The 17,557-nt window shown below is 42.5% G+C and overlaps 1 protein-coding gene and 1 long non-coding RNA gene across 12 annotated transcripts in view; one reads left to right on the top strand and one right to left on the bottom strand.

Annotated features, from left to right (window-relative positions):
- The window catches only part of PIK3CB (phosphatidylinositol-4,5-bisphosphate 3-kinase catalytic subunit beta), a 101,058-nt gene that overhangs the window by 67,308 nt on the left and 16,193 nt on the right, over nucleotides 1-17,557 (bottom strand). For 2 of the 11 annotated variants that reach the window (XM_056358191.1, XM_056358201.1), the window contains 2 exons: nucleotides 12,834-13,002; nucleotides 7,178-7,234 (listed from right to left, as the gene is read on the bottom strand). The exons of 1 other annotated variant lie outside the window; for it this stretch is intronic. The gene's annotated coding sequence lies outside the window, so the exon portion shown is untranslated. Of the gene's footprint in view, nucleotides 1-7,177; nucleotides 7,235-10,943; nucleotides 10,964-11,656; nucleotides 11,698-12,833; nucleotides 14,078-17,557 lie in introns of those variants that run through there. 8 more of the 11 variants (XM_056358195.1, XM_056358202.1, XM_056358194.1 and 5 more) reach the window with 6 other exon arrangements.
- Nucleotides 11,986-13,045, top strand: LOC130158000 (uncharacterized). Its single transcript, XR_008825132.1, has 2 exons — nucleotides 11,986-12,307; nucleotides 12,540-13,045. It is a non-coding gene; the product is annotated as an uncharacterized LOC130158000 (long non-coding RNA).

Raw genomic sequence — 17,557 nt, 5'->3', positions numbered from 1 at the left:
GGGAACAACGCAATGAGAAATTCACCTCTATATGCTGAGAGGGAACAGAGCTAAGTACTACTAGAGTTGAAACTTCGCTCTAAGTGCCCTTTTGGGTGCATTGCCATGTGTATTCCCCTCAGCCAATTTTGCACAAAGAGTAGCAACAGCTATGACCCCGTGTGATAGCAGCACTGGCAGAGCACAGAAATACTTGGGGAATACGCTTCCTCCATAAAGAGAGCAATCTGCTTGGCAGATCTCTAACATAGATGAACGCCTTTTTACCCATAGTATTGTAGATGCCATGGTGAACAGAACTGCTCTAACCAGCTTCATTCTGTATTCAACATGTTCACATTGCAAAGCGATTCCTGACACGGAGATGAACCATGAACAGCAAGACGGACAATAAAATACAGCCGTCAGCCTTCTGTGTAACACCTCTTAAACCACAAAAGAGGAACCTGACAAAGGCTGGACTGAAAATCATACATTTTCTGATATTTTCCCAGGCAAGGTGTGGAAGGACTGAGGAGATGAGGAGCAGATGCATTCTGGAGAATGCTTTTATCCCCCTGCTACCACTGAATTACAAGATCAATATTTACATCAGTTTCTGGCAGCATGCACCTAAAAACAGCTCTTCTGATAAATGAGAATAAGCTCCTCCTCCTTCCACAGTGAACCACTACAGACCTTGACAACCACTTCACATCAGAACAACTTTCTTTTGCATGTTGCTTCACCTCCAAATAACAGCAGTGATAGTATACAAGGTATATAAACCTGGGCACATAGAAGAGCACTGGAGCAGCATCATCTGTAGTTAAGAAAACTATTCTTAAAATCATGCCATAAAATCAGAAAGGTGGCTCTTGCAAATGAAAGCAAAGGCTTTTTTTCAGTATTTCTCACCATCACCTCTGACAACAAAAGTGTGATTGGCCAAGGGGTGCAATCTTGAGTAAAGACTCAAAAAATACTTGCCTTAACTCCTTTCAAATTCTCTCCCATGATAAGCCAGAAAGAAAACAAAGGCCCTCTATAATCCTATTTTACTTCTCACAAGTAAATTACAGGAAAAAATAATACATCACAGAATTACAGAAAATTAAACAACACTGAGACAGTTTCATTTGCCAGCACATCCCAAAAAAAATCTTTCTTCACGTTAACTGTTAATCCCCAAACTGTAGAAGCTTGAGCTGAAAGTTTCAGGAAAGCTGCTCTTTCTGAAGACTTCTTACAGGAGGGGTCTGACCAATCTCACTGCCTGTTTTTCAAGCAAATCACCATTACACAGGCAGAAACACTTTATTACCCCACAAAGAAGTGTTAAAAACCAGTGTAAAAGTAGCATGCTACTTTCCTGGCCAACAAGCCCCAACTAAATTAACAATGAAGAAGGAACTTTTGGCATCAAGAGGGTGGAAAATTTTCATAATAACTGGTATATATTAGGTCTGGCTCTTTCGATCCATATTAGTATAGCACACATAGCCTGCACCTCTCGTTCTCATCAGCCAATAACCCCACAAGATCAGTCTTAAGCGGTGATACACCAGTATTTTAAAAACCATCAAGCAGTGATGGGAGGACCAAAGGAGCCACCAAATGCTGAAGGCCTCTTTAAATTCTGTACTTGCATGCAATAAAAGTTGACAAGTTACCAAACTACAAATCTGAAAATACAGCGACATGATTTCTGAAATTCACATTAAAAAAAGTAACTTGAGGACACTAAAATGATTAGCTGCAGTGATAGACTAAGGCAAGAATTGTTCTGCCTTCTCATAAAATTTACCTAGAAGTTAACTGCAATGGGAATATTAACTCAGAGAAAACAGCTATAAATAGAAGGGGGTTAATCATTCAAAGTTCTTTTCCCATGACAACAATACACTAAAGATTCTAACTTGCTAATCTTTTAATGTGATGCTTTGAAAATACTTTAGCAGCTGTACTACAGTCTGCTGCTACCTACTTTTTATGAGTAATTTCTCTTATTTCTTTTTTTAAAACACAGTAACGGAGATTTTCTTTCAACAGAAGCATTTTCACAGATACTAGGCAACACAAGGCTGTACATCAGCTGGGACGATTGTATGTGGCCATTTAAATGGATCTTTTTAAATGAGGCCACTTAAAAATACATTTGCTTTTTCTCCATCCTAATATAAAGCACATAAAACCTATCTGCTATTCATTTCAACAACCATAGCTGCTACAAAGTATTTTTCAATTAAGCATTTGCATTTATCCTGAATTAGCATAGAATCATAGATTTGTTTAGGTTGGAAAAGACCTTTAAAGGTAATTGAGTCCAACTGTTAACCCAGCACTGCCAAGTCCACCACTAAACCACGTCCCTAAGCATGGCATCTACACATCTTTTAAATACCTCCAGGGATGACAGATGACATTATAGACATTCAATGACATAAACACAAAAGTTTATCCAGCAAAGACACCGATGAACAAAAAAGTAACCACCCCATCCCCAACACATAGATATATCATGATAATCAAACTTGGCTAAACTCAAACAGCAGTCGTGTGACACACTTGGAAACAGGATCTAATTATTAGAAATCCCCAGCCAGTGCTCTACCCACAGTACTTCTCACCCAAATAAATTAAGTTGAAGCTTTCAAGTTTAAGAAAATGGAGTAAAGGAAAAATAGAAGTTCTTTATTTAAAAAGCAGAAACAGATAAGGCCTTTTGTCATTCTGTGGTGAACAGCAAATCAAACAAAGTTTGTTGTAAACCAGCACATTTGCAGTGTCAGAAATTATAAAAGCATACAATATGCACATTCAGTTTCAAAAGATACGGAGCTCCTGCAAATCTTGATGAAAGCACTAGAAATTCAGACCAGAAATTAGGAGGAAAAGGCTTGACTGTGGCCTTAACATCACTTCTAACTTTAAAATTTCATCTTCACATTCTTGCAAATCTTGTTTTTACTGAAGAACTCAATTCCTATTTAATAACTTCTCCTTTTTATTGCAATACTTTATCGCTATTCTTAATCACTGTAGCTCTTCATACACCAGATTTATTTATAGCACTTAAAGGAAGCAGAATTTACTATAGTTATCAAAACAGACTGCCATATAAAAATAAACAATCTTTATGTACTTGTGCTATCAGAGCTCTAAGAACTTAGGCAGAGTCACATTTAGTAGTAGAAAATGGTACCCTAACACTTAAAACAACAATTCACTAAAGACAAATGCTTTTATTATTACTCAGATAAAAAAATAAAGTTAAATCATCAAGCTTTGTAAAACTTGACATAGCTAGAGATCACCTAATTCAAGGGTAAACAATTATTTTTTTATTAAAAATATGACTTCCTTATATTATTTCCACTACTAGTAGACATAAAACAGTACTTCTGAAGCACTGGGGAAGTAAAATTGCTCCCAGGATAACAGCTTACCATATTCCATACAGTTTAATACACATCTTAATAGTGGTATCTCTTTTATCTTTTAATAACACTTGAAATTTTGCAATAGTTTATACATAGTTTGTAATAGTTTATGTCATAATAGATTTATTATTTAAAGAAAAGTTTAGTTATGTAGATGGATGCAGATTATCAGTATACTAGGAAGTATTTTTTAAAATATAAAAGGACTTTATCAAAAGCATTGTCTCTCTTACGTGGATATTAGAAAGAAGCTGAACAATACCTGCCTGCTGAGAATCAGTTCCTTCTTATTTTTATTATTAACAGCAGCAAGGAAATTCTCTTCTTTTGCTACCATGAGTTTCGGGCCAAAAATTAATGTATCATTTGCTGCTGACAACCTGCCAGACTAATGATGCTTTTCTTCACTCAAGAGGGTTCAGAAACTGCTACTCACTTTCCAGTCAGCATTTATTACAGATTCTGGAATACAGTCCTCCCATGAAAAGAAAAACAAGACAGCTCCTCTCCACACCCACATACACATGACTCTTCACATTTAAATTACTACTAGAAGTAAATAATTCAAAATACTTCAACAGACACAGACAAGCATTCTTCACCTCCTGATATTATGGCTTAATCCTAATGTCATGGTGCACACGAAACTTCCATGCAAACCTGACATAAGAAAACTGAAAGAATAAAATCATAGAATTGTTTAGGTTGGAAAAGACAAAGGGCCCAACCATTAACCCAGCACTGCCAAGTCCACCACTAAACCATGTCCCTAAGTGCCACGTCTACATGTCATTCAAATTCCTCCAGGGATGGTGACTCAACCACTTCCCCGGGCAGCTCATTCCAATGCTTGACAACCCTTTCGGTGAAGAAATTTTTCCTAGTATCCAATCTCAATCTCCCCTGGCACAACTTGAGGCTGTTTTGTCTTGTCCTATCGCTTGTTACTTGGGAGAGAGACCAACATGCACCTCACTACAACCTCCCGTCAGGTACTTGCAAAGCTACATTTCCAACTTTATTTCCTACTAGGTTTGAACTCATTATTGCATTTCTTGTTCTTGCCGATTTCCATACATTAGTAACAGGACTTACATCCTACTGTGTCTCATTGATATCCAGCCATTTCATGTGCCTATATGGATACGACATACACATATACACACATATATCTGTGGTTTACTGCTGTCTATATACCACCTACTAACTGTTCTTTGCCTAGAGGATCCCCAGTTATTACTCAGACAATCCTCCTTAAATATCTTCACAGATGTGTTGAGTTACATCCTTAGGAGGGCATATAGGTAACTAGACAGTAAATTCCGAGGTCCTCCTCTGTATCAGCTGAAACAAAAGCACCAAAGGCTGGAAATACAAACACTCCAAACCCACACGATTTTCAGAGCACCACACACAATGGAGAATCCCAAAGACTTTGGCTACCTTAGCAACACCCATTTAAGTCCAAAAGGGACAAAAAAAAAAAATAATAAATAAATAAAAAGAAACCATACAACATGCCAGCAGAAAACATACATTACTGCCAGCCATCTTTAAACACTGAAACATAGAGGATCCAAAAGCAGGTCACCCAGTATCACAATTCCCACCACACCAGCCCCTGCACCTCCCCAGTATACCTCTAGCCTCAGACTGCTGAGCCCTTACCATAGCAGTCCACTGGTTTCCCAGTCTGGACATCATCTGTGACTACTGCTTCCCTTCCCTCCTACAGCTGTCACCAGAGTCCTTGCTTCTGCAGATTCCATTTTACAGAATATTACACTTTGTAAAGCATAAATTATTTCCAATACACCCCCTCACCACAGAACTCCACAGAGCACTGTAAGGAACCTTAACCTATGCCTCCGGGAACAGCACTCTAAAAAGACAGGACACTCAGAGTGAAGACTCACACTTGGTTAACACACAGGTCTTAGTTTCATTGTGGGTTGGGAGGGAAATAATGGGGGATCTGGGGAGAAGGAATAAGCCAAGAGCAGTAAATTTATTGATTGACTGCAAGAAGATGGAGGAGGGGAAAAAAGTAAAAGCGCAGGAATACTGAAAGGTAGGCAAAGTGGAAAAAAGTACAGGAGTAAGGACCAAAGGGCTTTTCAAAACCAGAGGAATTTGAGGCATGAAGCCTATCAGGAAGGTGACACAATTTTTAAATAACATTTTATGTGTTTCTTTCTACCGCATCAACTTTGTACTCAGCTTTGAGTTTCTACTGACAACATTTACCTTTGTTTACCTGGTTCTCTTCTGTGCGTACGTACCTGTGTGCATATACACAGACCACAGGTTAACTTACAGCCTTCTGGAGGGCACAGCACTACACCACTGACACAAACCATCATACTGTAGCACCCGAAAGCAGTCTTTCTGGGGGTTATTTGTAGTGACACAGATTTAATCAGTTTTCAAAACCAGATATGCTGTAGATTATTCTGTTATTAACATTCTACGCTGATAAACGTCAAATTGTTAACTGACCCTAGCACATTTTGAAACATCACCTTTCAATCTCAGAAAATAAAATGATGCAACAACATCAAAATCCATCTCTCAAGCACCTTATTTACAAAAGATAAAAAAGGCATTGCTCAATACATAACTACCACAGGAACCTCAAGAACACTACAAATGTTACCAGTTACTCTATTTTTTAGAGATTTTTTACAAGATTCTCAAAACCATCTACCTACTCTGTTTTTAAAACTGCTTCTAGTACTCTGTAGCTGCATACAAGCACAAGTCTTCCACATTAAATCTGTCACAAAACCACTTGACAGCAGGGCTGTGAGCCTGTTGCCATCTCAGGTCAAGTCTTACAGAACACCATCTATTGCACATTCCACACAAAAGTTTTTAGGAACAACTGACTATTCTTATGCTTATTTTTTAAATATTTCATTGCCTTCTTAAAGATACCTTCTGTGCATTCAGACAACAAAGGACTCTCAGAAACACTGAATATCAGCAAACACTTCATAACAATACCACATCATAAAACCAAAGGCACACTATTATTTTTCATAAAAGTGACAACACAAAGCTGACAAACACTCCCATGACTTCCACAAAAACATTTATCTACCTCTATTAACCAAACAAGCTACTGCACACATGCTGCCAGTTGATGTGAACTCAAAACTTACATCATCTAACTCATCTCTGAATCCCCTCAGGTTTTTTTAATCCAGTGGATTAAAATAAAATAAACTGGGGGCAAGCGGAGGACAGGAATGACCCAAAGGGAGAGCAAACAGTGCAAGCTCCTAATGGACAAAAATGTTCATTGGTTCAAAATTAACACATGAACAAAAGCCTCTGCTCTGGATACAAGAAATCTGGGAACAAAAGCCTCAGAAGAACATTGTGAAAGGAAGTTTAAACTCTCCAGTCCAAACCTTAAGTAATCCCCAAAAGTGAACTTCAAAAGACAGTACCACGCAGACACTGATTACTTGGGTCTTGTAAAAACAAATTAGAAATCACAGGATGGTCGCCTCCTCCCCTCTTACATGTAAACTCATGCAAAGAAAGATACCATCACATACTGGCACAAAAATTAAACCCACAACGCAATTTTTTTTTCCATTACAGGGCATATCTTTCCCATTCAATCATCATCGTTTCCAGAAGAAGAAAAAAAAAGTGTATTTATACAGCTTTTTTTAATGTGCAATATTCACAATACTTCATGATCTCTTAGAAGTACTTTATTTTTAGAGACAGATCTATCCCACCTGGTCAACTCAGTCCACCGCTGCCCCAAGGAACTGTACCTCACTTCTTCAAATTTTCTGTTTTAAAAAAGAAGGAAAAAATAAAGTGAAGTAGTAAAAAATCTGGGGATCGTTCATTTACTTAACATGGGAAGTAAAACAGTTCAGTATTACAGCAACAGAGAGAGTTAAGTTACACAAACATAAAACTATAGACACTGATATATACGATGGAGCTCCTGTAAGATATTTTGATGCAGAATTCACAGAGCTATTCTAAAAATCAGAATAACTACTGCAAATAGCAGCAAAATATTCAGGAAACAAAAGAGCACTCCTTAAATTGAGCTTCATAATGGAATGCAACAGCACCTATCAAAAACATGCAAGTTTGACAATTTTGAAAGAAACAAAAGCAAGCTGTGAGTAGCAAATTTGTATTAATTATATTTTGCATCAAGAGAAAAATTATAGTACTCATAATTCTTTTGTTCTTTTTAAAGTAAATACAAAAAAGTATTTCTATATATCTAGATTTAGTTCCAAAGATACAAAATTACTCCTGAGTTCAATTAATTCACAATTTTAAGTCAAGAGTGTCTAAGGTCAGAAACTGAATAATCAGAGTTCTCAGAGCTGCCCTCTCCCTGGTTGGTTTGTTTGGGTTTTTCCCCTCCCTTCTCTTTTTAATACAAGTGAAAAAGATTTGGGGCATTTCCCGCCCCCATGGCCAACAGCCAAAGCTCTGAAGTGGAAGTAGCAAAGATGGTACCTGAGGACAGTCTGGGTTCTCTATTTGCGCACAACCAAATCTACAAAAGGCTGTATTTTGTAGCACACTAGCAATTAAACTTTGGCTACCTAAAACTGCCAAAACCAAAACAAATAAACAATGTGCATGCCCCAGCCCCCCCAAAAAAATCATCAGTGGCAGACAGTATAATTGCTCCAATCCTACTTTTCCAAGGAAGCTTTTTTTGACACATCAGTGTCACTATTTGTTTCTTTAATCTTCTGAAGCCAGTATGTAAATTCAATTATTTTGGTAGCTACATATCCACAAGCATTTGCACATGAAGGCCTCACTCTGCAGCTCTAATACATGTAAATGAAACCCCATTCCTGAAGTTACTTCCACCAAAGGCTGAGATACAAAAATTTACCCATGTAAATTTGACAGATTGTAATACAGATTGGTCAATGTTGCACATAACTAACCGGTACTTCAGGTATTATACAAATACAATACATGTAACCTTAACCTTGCAGAATCTCAGATTTGTGATTTTTGACAGAACCATCTTACCTGCTGTTAACTCTGGACCCTAAGTATACACCTCAACAACCTGAAGCAAAACCGGCTGCTGACAAGTTACTACTGTGATTTCTAAGAATTAATTTTTAAAAACCCCTTACATTTCTAATGCATGATAATTTCTACCACCAGATAGCATTCAGTTACCAAAACAAAACACACTGAAAGTTTCACATGCTGAGTGATTGTGAGGAGTAACAGCACTGCCACAAAACAAAGTGTTTAATGAACTCAGATGCTGAAACTGAACTTTTTTTAGCCCTCCATGATTCAAAGTCCTCATTTTCTGAGGCAAATAACTGAGATGTAGTACGCAACACTGTGTCAATGCTCCAAGGGTATCAGTCTGAGTACAAACACGCATTTACTAAAAAAAAAAAACTAAACAAGCAAGCTCTTCTATGTAATTTTTTTAAATAGTACTTATTTCAGATTTTTTGCTCCTGGACTGCTTTCACAGAGACCGCCAGTTGTGAAGAAGGGTTAACTTCATAACTTAATGGTCTGCTGCTACCAAGTGTGGCAATTCAGAAAGCCCACCTCAAACCGAAGCAACCCTATGGACTTTGCATAAAATACAATGCGCCACATTCCACTGCCCAACAACCCAAGTATTTATTTTCAGATAAGTTAACTGGTGGCACCTTTTCAAGAACCAAGGGCAAAGCTTCCATATGTATCTCTAGATCTATGAAAAAACACTGAAGCTACTTGAGCTCTGTGGCTCTTGTCACTGAAACACAATACCAACTTTCCAGCTGAACAGCCAAAACACGAGCATGCATTTCCACCCGAGTTCTAAATTACAACGGTTAGTATTTTTCCTGTAGCCTTCTTGTACATATAACATTACGACGGCTTGCATTTTTACTGGATTTTGGTTTTAAATTTCACATTTGCAAAACAGAACATATTGCAGTCAGTTGCGAACTTTTAAAAAAGCGTGCACATTTCACAAGCCTATTGACTCTACCTTCAACTTCCAAGAAAGTGAAAGGAGTTGTAGAGTAGAAGAGGCAGGATACATTCTCTCTTTACTGTATCACAAGAATCAAAGAATTTTATTTTTTTTTTAAGAAGGCTTTCCTACACTAGAATTTGGAGTTCTGCCAAGTCTACAGACAATTGGAGAACTGGTGAATTTATGACAACAGATATTCCAAGGAAGTGAAACCTGATTTAACGGAAGTGAATTTTATTCAAAAAAAACATGTATTTAAATGGCATCAACAAAAATGTTTTAAGACCACATATGAAGGAAGCTCCTTTTAAAAAACTTTTTCAAAAACTTTGAATTACAAGCTGAAACCCCACCCAAACATGTTTCCAAATCAATCCACAACAAAACATTTTTAACATTACCAATATCCCTAACATTATTTTTTAAAAGGCTAAAAAAAAAAACCAGTTACCAAAGAATTTCTGTTCAATAAACCTTTTCTTCCTCTCACTTGTCTGGGAAGCGCTGCTTGCTGGCATGAAACTTCCCAAGTCTGGAAAACCATCAGTCTGAACTGAAGCTTCTAGATGGAAGTTTCCAAGTGACCTGGTGATTTGATTCCCCAGCCACCTTAATGCATTCCACTAGGCTTCACAACGCTTCAGCAAGTGCATGGATATTCAGTATTTCTTTATATGCAATTTTCCTAAAAGCAAGTGTATTATAAAGTTTTATTTTGCCTTTTAATTAACCTTTGAAGACCTATAGTTGTGGGAGTCCCTGGACAATACTGCAAACCACAGGCTGATCGAATTTCTAAGACACCCTTCATGTATTCACATAACTTGAAATGCTAAACTACAGTCCTGAAAACATAAATGGTGTGTTACTGGGGTCTCTAGTAATGCCCAGCTTCAAAAACTTCCTTAAGCCTGAATAAAGTTCAGTATCAACAGCATAACAGCAGTGTTGACTTAAGAGAGTGCACAACATTTGCTTTGGCTACAGCCGTCAGTTCCAAATGAACAAAACTCATCAACCTATCTGGTGACAAGAAAAGTCTGTAAACGCAGAAAGCTCTGGGAGGAAAAAAAAAAAAAAAAGAAAAAAACCAAACTGAAAGCTTTCTTGATTTTGGAAGGTATCCAACACCAGTCTGTAAGCACACATGCGTTGGAGCTAGACAAACCAGCGATTCTGGCACAAAAAGTTTCCGATTCTCTTTTAGGAACTCTTTGAGACTAATGAAGATTGATTCCCCCCTAACACAGACACAGGTCCCTCATCTGGGGAAGGGTTTAGCTGTCCCTTTGGAAAGCACACGATGACAGCTGCCTGCCAAGGCGGCTCCGCGCTGCCCCTGGGCTGCAGGGACGGCGCAGCGGGCTGGAGCCTCCGCTCTCGGGCGCGCTGCCTCGCCGCGGACATTCCTGCGGTTCGGGAGGAAAACAGGGCTCGAAACTTGGCTGAAAACAGCCAGGAGTAAATGCAAACGTCACAAAGATCACAAAGCTATCGCTAAGAGCTCTCACCTCGGAAAAAGAAACGTAAAGATCGCCAGGCACAGCGCAGGGACCCAGGCTGCCCGGGGAAGCCCCCCGGAGGGGCACCGCGGGCCCGCCGAGCCCTGCCAGGTGCCGCCGGGCCGGGCCGCGCGGGGGGCCCCGCGGGGCTCTGACAAGGGGACACAGCCCGCACCCGACCCGCGGGGCCCAGGGGCCGCCCTGCGAGCCGCCCGCCGCCCGCCCGGCCAGCCCCGGCCCATCGCCTGCCGAGCCCCGGGGTCGCGCCGGCCACTTGTTGCGGTGGCCGCTCCCGCCGCGCACTCTGCGCAGCGCCGGCGGGCGGCAGGGCGGCACAAAGGCTCCCGCCCGCTCCGCCGAGGCGGCCGGTGACCGGAGCGCGGCCCCCGCCGCCCCCGGCCCCTCGCCCCTCTCCGCTGACAGAACGGCCGCCCCTGCCGGGCCCTTCCCCCGCGCCGGGGAGCGGGCAGAGCCTCCCGCCCCGTTGAGCAACTGCCCGTGTCGCAACGGGCGGCAGCCGAGAAGTACCCTCTTCCTGCGGGGCTCGGCGCCGCGGGGCGGGGAGGGACCAAACCGGGCCGCCGCCGCTGGCCGAGGGGAAGCCCCGCCGCACCCCCCATCGCCACGCAGACCCGCCCGCCCCGTCGCGTCCCCCTCAGAGCGCGGCGCGCACGCCGCCGCACCACCAGCTCGGGCCGCCCAACGCGCCCGCGCACACCCACCTGCCCGGGCAGCGGTCGCCGCCGTCCCCTGCGCCGTCCCCTGCGCCGTCCCCTGCGCCGCCCCCAGCCAGAGCGGCGGCGCCGGCGCCAGCGGGGACCCGCTCCCTCACGCCGCCACCGGCCACGGCCGCGCCGCGCCGCGCGCTGCCGCCTCCTCCGCCGGCTCTCCGCGGGGGGGTGCCGCGCGTTACCTAGGCAATAGCTTCGCCCCCCACCCCCGGGTCTCGCCCCGCCCCCTCGCCGCGGGCCGCCAACCCGAGTGCGGCTTTCGGTATCAAATCGCGGGCGGCGGCCAATCGCGCCGCGCGGCCCCGCCCCCTGGCCCGCGAGGGGCCCTGCCCCGGGCACCCGCTGCGCCTCTGGCCAGTGGCCCGTCCCGCCGTGCGCCCTAGGGGCCGTGCCGCGGAGCGCCGCCAGCGGGGCCCGGCCGGCTGCCGCCCAGCCCCGCCGGTTGACGAGCTGCCTGTGCGCACAGGAGCGGCGGTGGGAAGGCAGCAGCGTGGCCCGCGGCCGCTGTGCTGCGCCCTCGCGGGGAGGCCTCGGCGCTGAGCTGTCGGGAGTGACTGCAGCGAAACCAGCACGCGTGAAAAACAGGCGGGTTTCCAGGGGTTAAAAGTAGCAATCAAGGAAAAGGAAGGCGGAATGTAACCGGTAATGAAGCCACTGACTTTGGGGTGCAGCTGGCCCCGCACACCCCCCCCCCCCCCCCCCCCCGGCTGAAACCAGCAGCGTCCCCACCGCCCGTGAGGGAACGGGGCCCAGCGCCCCATCCCTGCCCGCGCTCCGGGGGACTGTGATCACGTTATGCCTATTTTAACATCCCTCTGCTAATAATCCTGCTGTGTTATTACTCTTGTCTATTGTACTCTGTTCCTTTTCCCAGTTATTCCAGTTCTGACAATAGAAAGATGGATAGATCTACTTCCTCATCAACTTCATCTGCCTGCCGATTCTCAAGGCACTAAAAATTCATTAAATTTGAATTAGACAACATCTAGAGAATATTTAGCTGTTTGTTCCAAACAACTACAACGTGGACTGACTGGATCCGTGGGAAGGACAGCTATCTCCCCACTTACTTCAGCAAATGGGATTTTTTCAGGAACGGTGAGCACGGGATAGAGCATCTAGGCAAATCTCAGTGGAAGGGCAGAAGTTAATGAGAAACCTTGCCTACCGCCAGTTGCCTCCACAGCCCGCCTGTTGCCTGTTTCAATTAACAGCTCGCCTTCCTGCTTTTAGCCAGTTCTTTTAAGGCCACTCAGTACTACAGGCATTGTTGCTGAACGTCATGCTGCTGCTTCATACCGCAGGAGTGTGGTAACTTCACTTGATTTCCCTTATTCCTGGAAAAAAAATAAAAATAAAGCCAATTGATTTCAAATGAAAGTAACCGGTTTCTCAGGCAAGCGTACAGATCATACAAAGACAGTATCATCTCTGTGGATCATGTCCTATATAGTGAAGTTCAGTTCAACACATTGAACTACTTGTCTCTTTTTGTTTAGAGTTTATTGCTACTGAAATATATATATATGAAAAAATAAGGTATTAATGAAATCCAGTAGTGCAAAAAGACCCAGATATGTAACTTTTCAAACCATCCTAATACTTGTGGGTTTGACATTAAATATTCCAGATAGTCTGGGCCTAGACATTCAAGCCTTGGCTTGCTAGGTGGCCTCACTGATGACAAATGTGTCTGTGCCTGGAAAGGCTAGATAATGGGTTTGTTTTTAGAAAAAGAGGTACTGACTCTGGATCTTGCAACATTATGTTGCTGTTCTACTAGATCCAGTGCAGTCTTTGTGAAGTGTAGGTTAACTATGATGTGAGTGATTTACTAGACAGAGCAGAGGGCTACAATCCAGAAACTTGAAAATCTGTCTGTGCTGCCATCTTTTCAATTTAATAATGATACTTTGAAGTGTCTGTCATGCATAAAGCCCCAAGCGCTTAAAAATTGTCTTGTATAAACAACTTCTGCTATATCTATGAATGCACTTCAACAAAATCTGCCCACACAGAGTTTTCCTGTAGGGTTGTAATCCCTGGCTTCAAACTTCCTTTCCATTTTGTGTCTTAATGCCTGCAACAACAATATCAGTATTTAGCAGTGGAAGTAAAGAGATCTCAATCAGTAGTTATCAAGATACTTCATATTATAGTTGACCCACTTGCATGATATATTCATGTTCTTGTCACACATGGAGTTACTATGGACAGTGTGTGCAATAGGGATAAGGAACTTGTCTTGAAACATCTTAAATGTTTTGATACCTACGTGGCAATGAAAAAAAAAACAACAGACTTTAGATAAAATTTTAATTTTCAATTTCCTTATCTTTAGATTCTCTTCCTACCTCCCTTCACAAAACAACCAATGTTCTATTATTCTCTCTCTCCCCTCCTCCCCCGGCTATTGTTACATGTGTTCTCAGTGTAACAAAAGGGTTTTGTCTAAAAAGGCTGTAAGGCTGTATCTGAGTCATGTCTTTGCATGTGAAACAGCTGTACACCTAGGGCACATTCTTGGTCACTTGAAAATGTGTCATTTTCAGCATTCTGGGTTTACATTATTTCAGCCCTGTGTCACTGCAGTGATCAGAAGAAAGGAACTAACGCTCAAGTTGTCTGCGTATCTGCAGACATCACAGAACTGTGGCAGCAGACCCGGACAGAGGGAGAAAGAAAATTCAAGTGAAATGCCACATGAAGGATGTTTGGCCTAAAATAGAAAAAGCTGGTCTGAGAAAAATTAAAGTTCGTAAATCTAAAACACAGTGATCCAGAGCACAGCTGAATACTGGGGAGGAGATACTTAGAAATCATTTATTACAAAATGTAAATGTTCGTAGCAACTTGCTAGTGTCTGATACAGTGATACAATGGCAACATCTACAAACCAAATCAGCTTGGAGTAGTTAATGCACAGGAATGTTTTGTGGTGAATACAAAATAAGATGAGAATCTCTCATGAGTCTTTCTTTTCTTTCTTAAAAAAAAAAAAAAATACATGAAAACTGTGTGAGCAATGGTAGAAAGAAGAATGGCCACTTTACACCATGCAGTCATTCCTTTGTCAGCACGCTGCCTACTGTCATCCGAATAAAAGGCTTTAGAACATCTTGTGTATGAAAAATAACATGACAGCCTCCTAAGCAGTCACTAAAGGAAAGCCGGTTTGGATTATAACTTTCAAAAAATAGCTTATCTAGAATTAACAAAACTTTCATCTTCACATAGATGAAGAAGTCCCTCCTTTATCTGTACTAGAAGAAAAAAAATGTCCCATTGCCTAAGGTGTCAGTTGTTACCATTTGGGGGACAGAATCGCTGGTTAGTCACTGAAATTTAAGAGGTGTTAATAAGCAAGCAAATATTTTTGACGTGACTATTTCAAGCCAACATGTTTAGAAAAAATAAACCACAAGAATCAGGTTATACCTCAAAGTTGTATTTCATCTCCTAAAAAGGAATCACTAAGAGATTCCCAAGGAATTTTGTTTGTTAAAAATACATTTACTAAGTCTATACATGATTTCAGGCATTAGGTTAAAATACTACAACATACATGAGTGATATGACAGAGAAGATATGGTATGCAGACAGCATGACACTACAACAGTCTCAGCTGATAAATAGAAGCTGGCCTGCTGGACTGGACCTTCCCCATCTCTGCAGATGTTAGACCAAGCTGTGAAAGTAAAGCTGGCCACTGCCATTAGGGCCTCTCAAGGTGCACTGATAAAGTGCTAATGGCATGGTGAAAAAAGCGGTGTGTCACTCTGGCTCAATTTTGTAAACATAACGTTCCCTTAAACGTGTCCTGTACAGTGTGTTGGTCTCTCTTCCTGCGCTTGCACCAGCATGTGTGTCTATAATAAGCTTCTCTTTGTTTCCCACACTGACTCCGGTGAAGGGGGAGGCAGCAGCAAATAATGGACTGAGTGACATTCAGTACCAGACTGCAAATGCAGATGTCAGACAAAACGGATGCTGAATTTGGCTAATGAAGCTACAGCCTGCAGCAAGAACAAGCAGCTTTTAACAGTGCTTTGCTAAACCGAGTGATTTGGTATGCGTAAAATTCAGTGGAAAAGTTCTCTGAGAACTTACGGCATACGTACAGGAGCCAGAGAGGCAAACCTGTTATCTACAGCAGCAGCTCAAACAGCCAGCAGCACTGATACCCAAATATTCAGCACCCTGCCACTTCACTGTTCCGTTCCCCCTACTGAATTTGGTGTCTGAGGCCTCTCATTTTAAAATGTTAAGCCTAACGTAAATGACGTAACGCCACTTGGAATAGAGGGCCTCTTCCTCAGCCTCCCTGACCTCCGCTGCCCGTTGCACACACCAGCAGTACCAGCACGTCAGCTGATTCACCAGTCAGGGCAGAGAGAGCCCCGCTGCTGCGCATGAGTGGGCTGAGCTCCTTCCCCTTTTCCCTGCTCAGGCAAGCTGTGTGAGCTGGCATGCAGCAGCAGGGCCATGCTGAAGAGAGGCCTTAACTGACCAAAGCTCTCCTTCTGGAGCACCAGCTTTGCTTGTGATCCCACCAAGCATGGCTGCTTCTCTCAGGCTCCCTAAATCTGGGTTGTGGACTGGGGGAACTGGAGAGTCCCTCTGTATGGAGGCTGCAAGCATGCCAGTAAGAGCTGGGAGCTGAACCTGCCTACCCTACCCTGTAAATCCACACCTGGAAGACACATCATCATATTGCTTCCACCATCAGGAGCTCTTAGGCATGGCGACATTCTTGATCACTTTATGCCAAATCTATTGTAATAAAGCAGCCGATTTTTTATATCACGTATCTGTAGAGAAACGGGTTCAAAGCACTTTGCTGTCACTAATTCTATACTACAGCAATTGTATATGTAGTTGCTTATTTTCTGCATCTGCTCATGACAAACAGAGGTTTCTGCATACGGCCTCAGCTTGTTCCCGAGGTATGTGGACACCCACCTTGTATCAGCCAATGAAGATCAAAAACATTGCCCAGAATTAGGAAGAGTTAGGTCTTTACAAAGATCAAGAGCATCCTGAAGAGTCCATCTGACTTTGCTGCAATGTTCTTTCTTTTTATATAAATACGTCCACACAGTTTTTCATTTTTCCAGTTTCCTAATACAGATTTTGCAAAAATAGTTCCATTCATCAATACAAAACAACTTGTTTCATCAAAAGCATCGTGAATAGCTGGTGCCTAATAGAACCAGGACTTCTGTCCACATGTAACGTCACTCACCACACAGGCAAGTACCCCACCAGCTATTCTCTCCTCTGCCCACTTTATGGGTCTGACCTCACACACCCAATACTAACACATTTCTGTAATAAAGAGCAGCATTGGGTTGTTAGAACTGCCAGTTTTTAGATGAGGCACTGAGTTCCCTTGTGTTATTTCTGCTGACTTTTCTAATCAAATATAAAGATCCCATGACACATTTTGACAAAAAGTAGGGCACAGCTGGCTTATTTATTCTTTTACTAAAAATAGGCCTCAATGTCCGGCAGGTTGTAATGTGTTAGAAAGCACTTCAAGTGTAATAGCTGCCGTACCTGGCTCGATACAGCTTTATTACCAGTTGGTCTTTGCAAGATGCTGATGATGAAGATCAAACATCAGGCTTCACAATTACTTTAGTAGTTCCATTTTGCTAAAATGCTTACTAGGATTAGACTATCCAACAATTGAAAAGGCAGTAAAATACCTTCTCATCCTTACAGGAAGAGTTTCTGACACCCTTCGAAGCACAGCACAGCATGTTTTACATCTCTTGGGTTAATGGTATATTACTATTCTCAGCCAGAGGCGAAGACTAGAAAGAGATTCATTATGGGAACTGGAACACAAATGGTTTAAAGCAAGCCATATCTCTCCCACCTCCTTTA

This window comes from Falco biarmicus, chromosome 13, assembly GCF_023638135.1.
Source record: "Falco biarmicus isolate bFalBia1 chromosome 13, bFalBia1.pri, whole genome shotgun sequence".
Taxonomy (NCBI): domain Eukaryota; kingdom Metazoa; phylum Chordata; class Aves; order Falconiformes; family Falconidae; genus Falco; species Falco biarmicus.
This window is presented reverse-complemented; position numbering and strand designations above follow the sequence as displayed.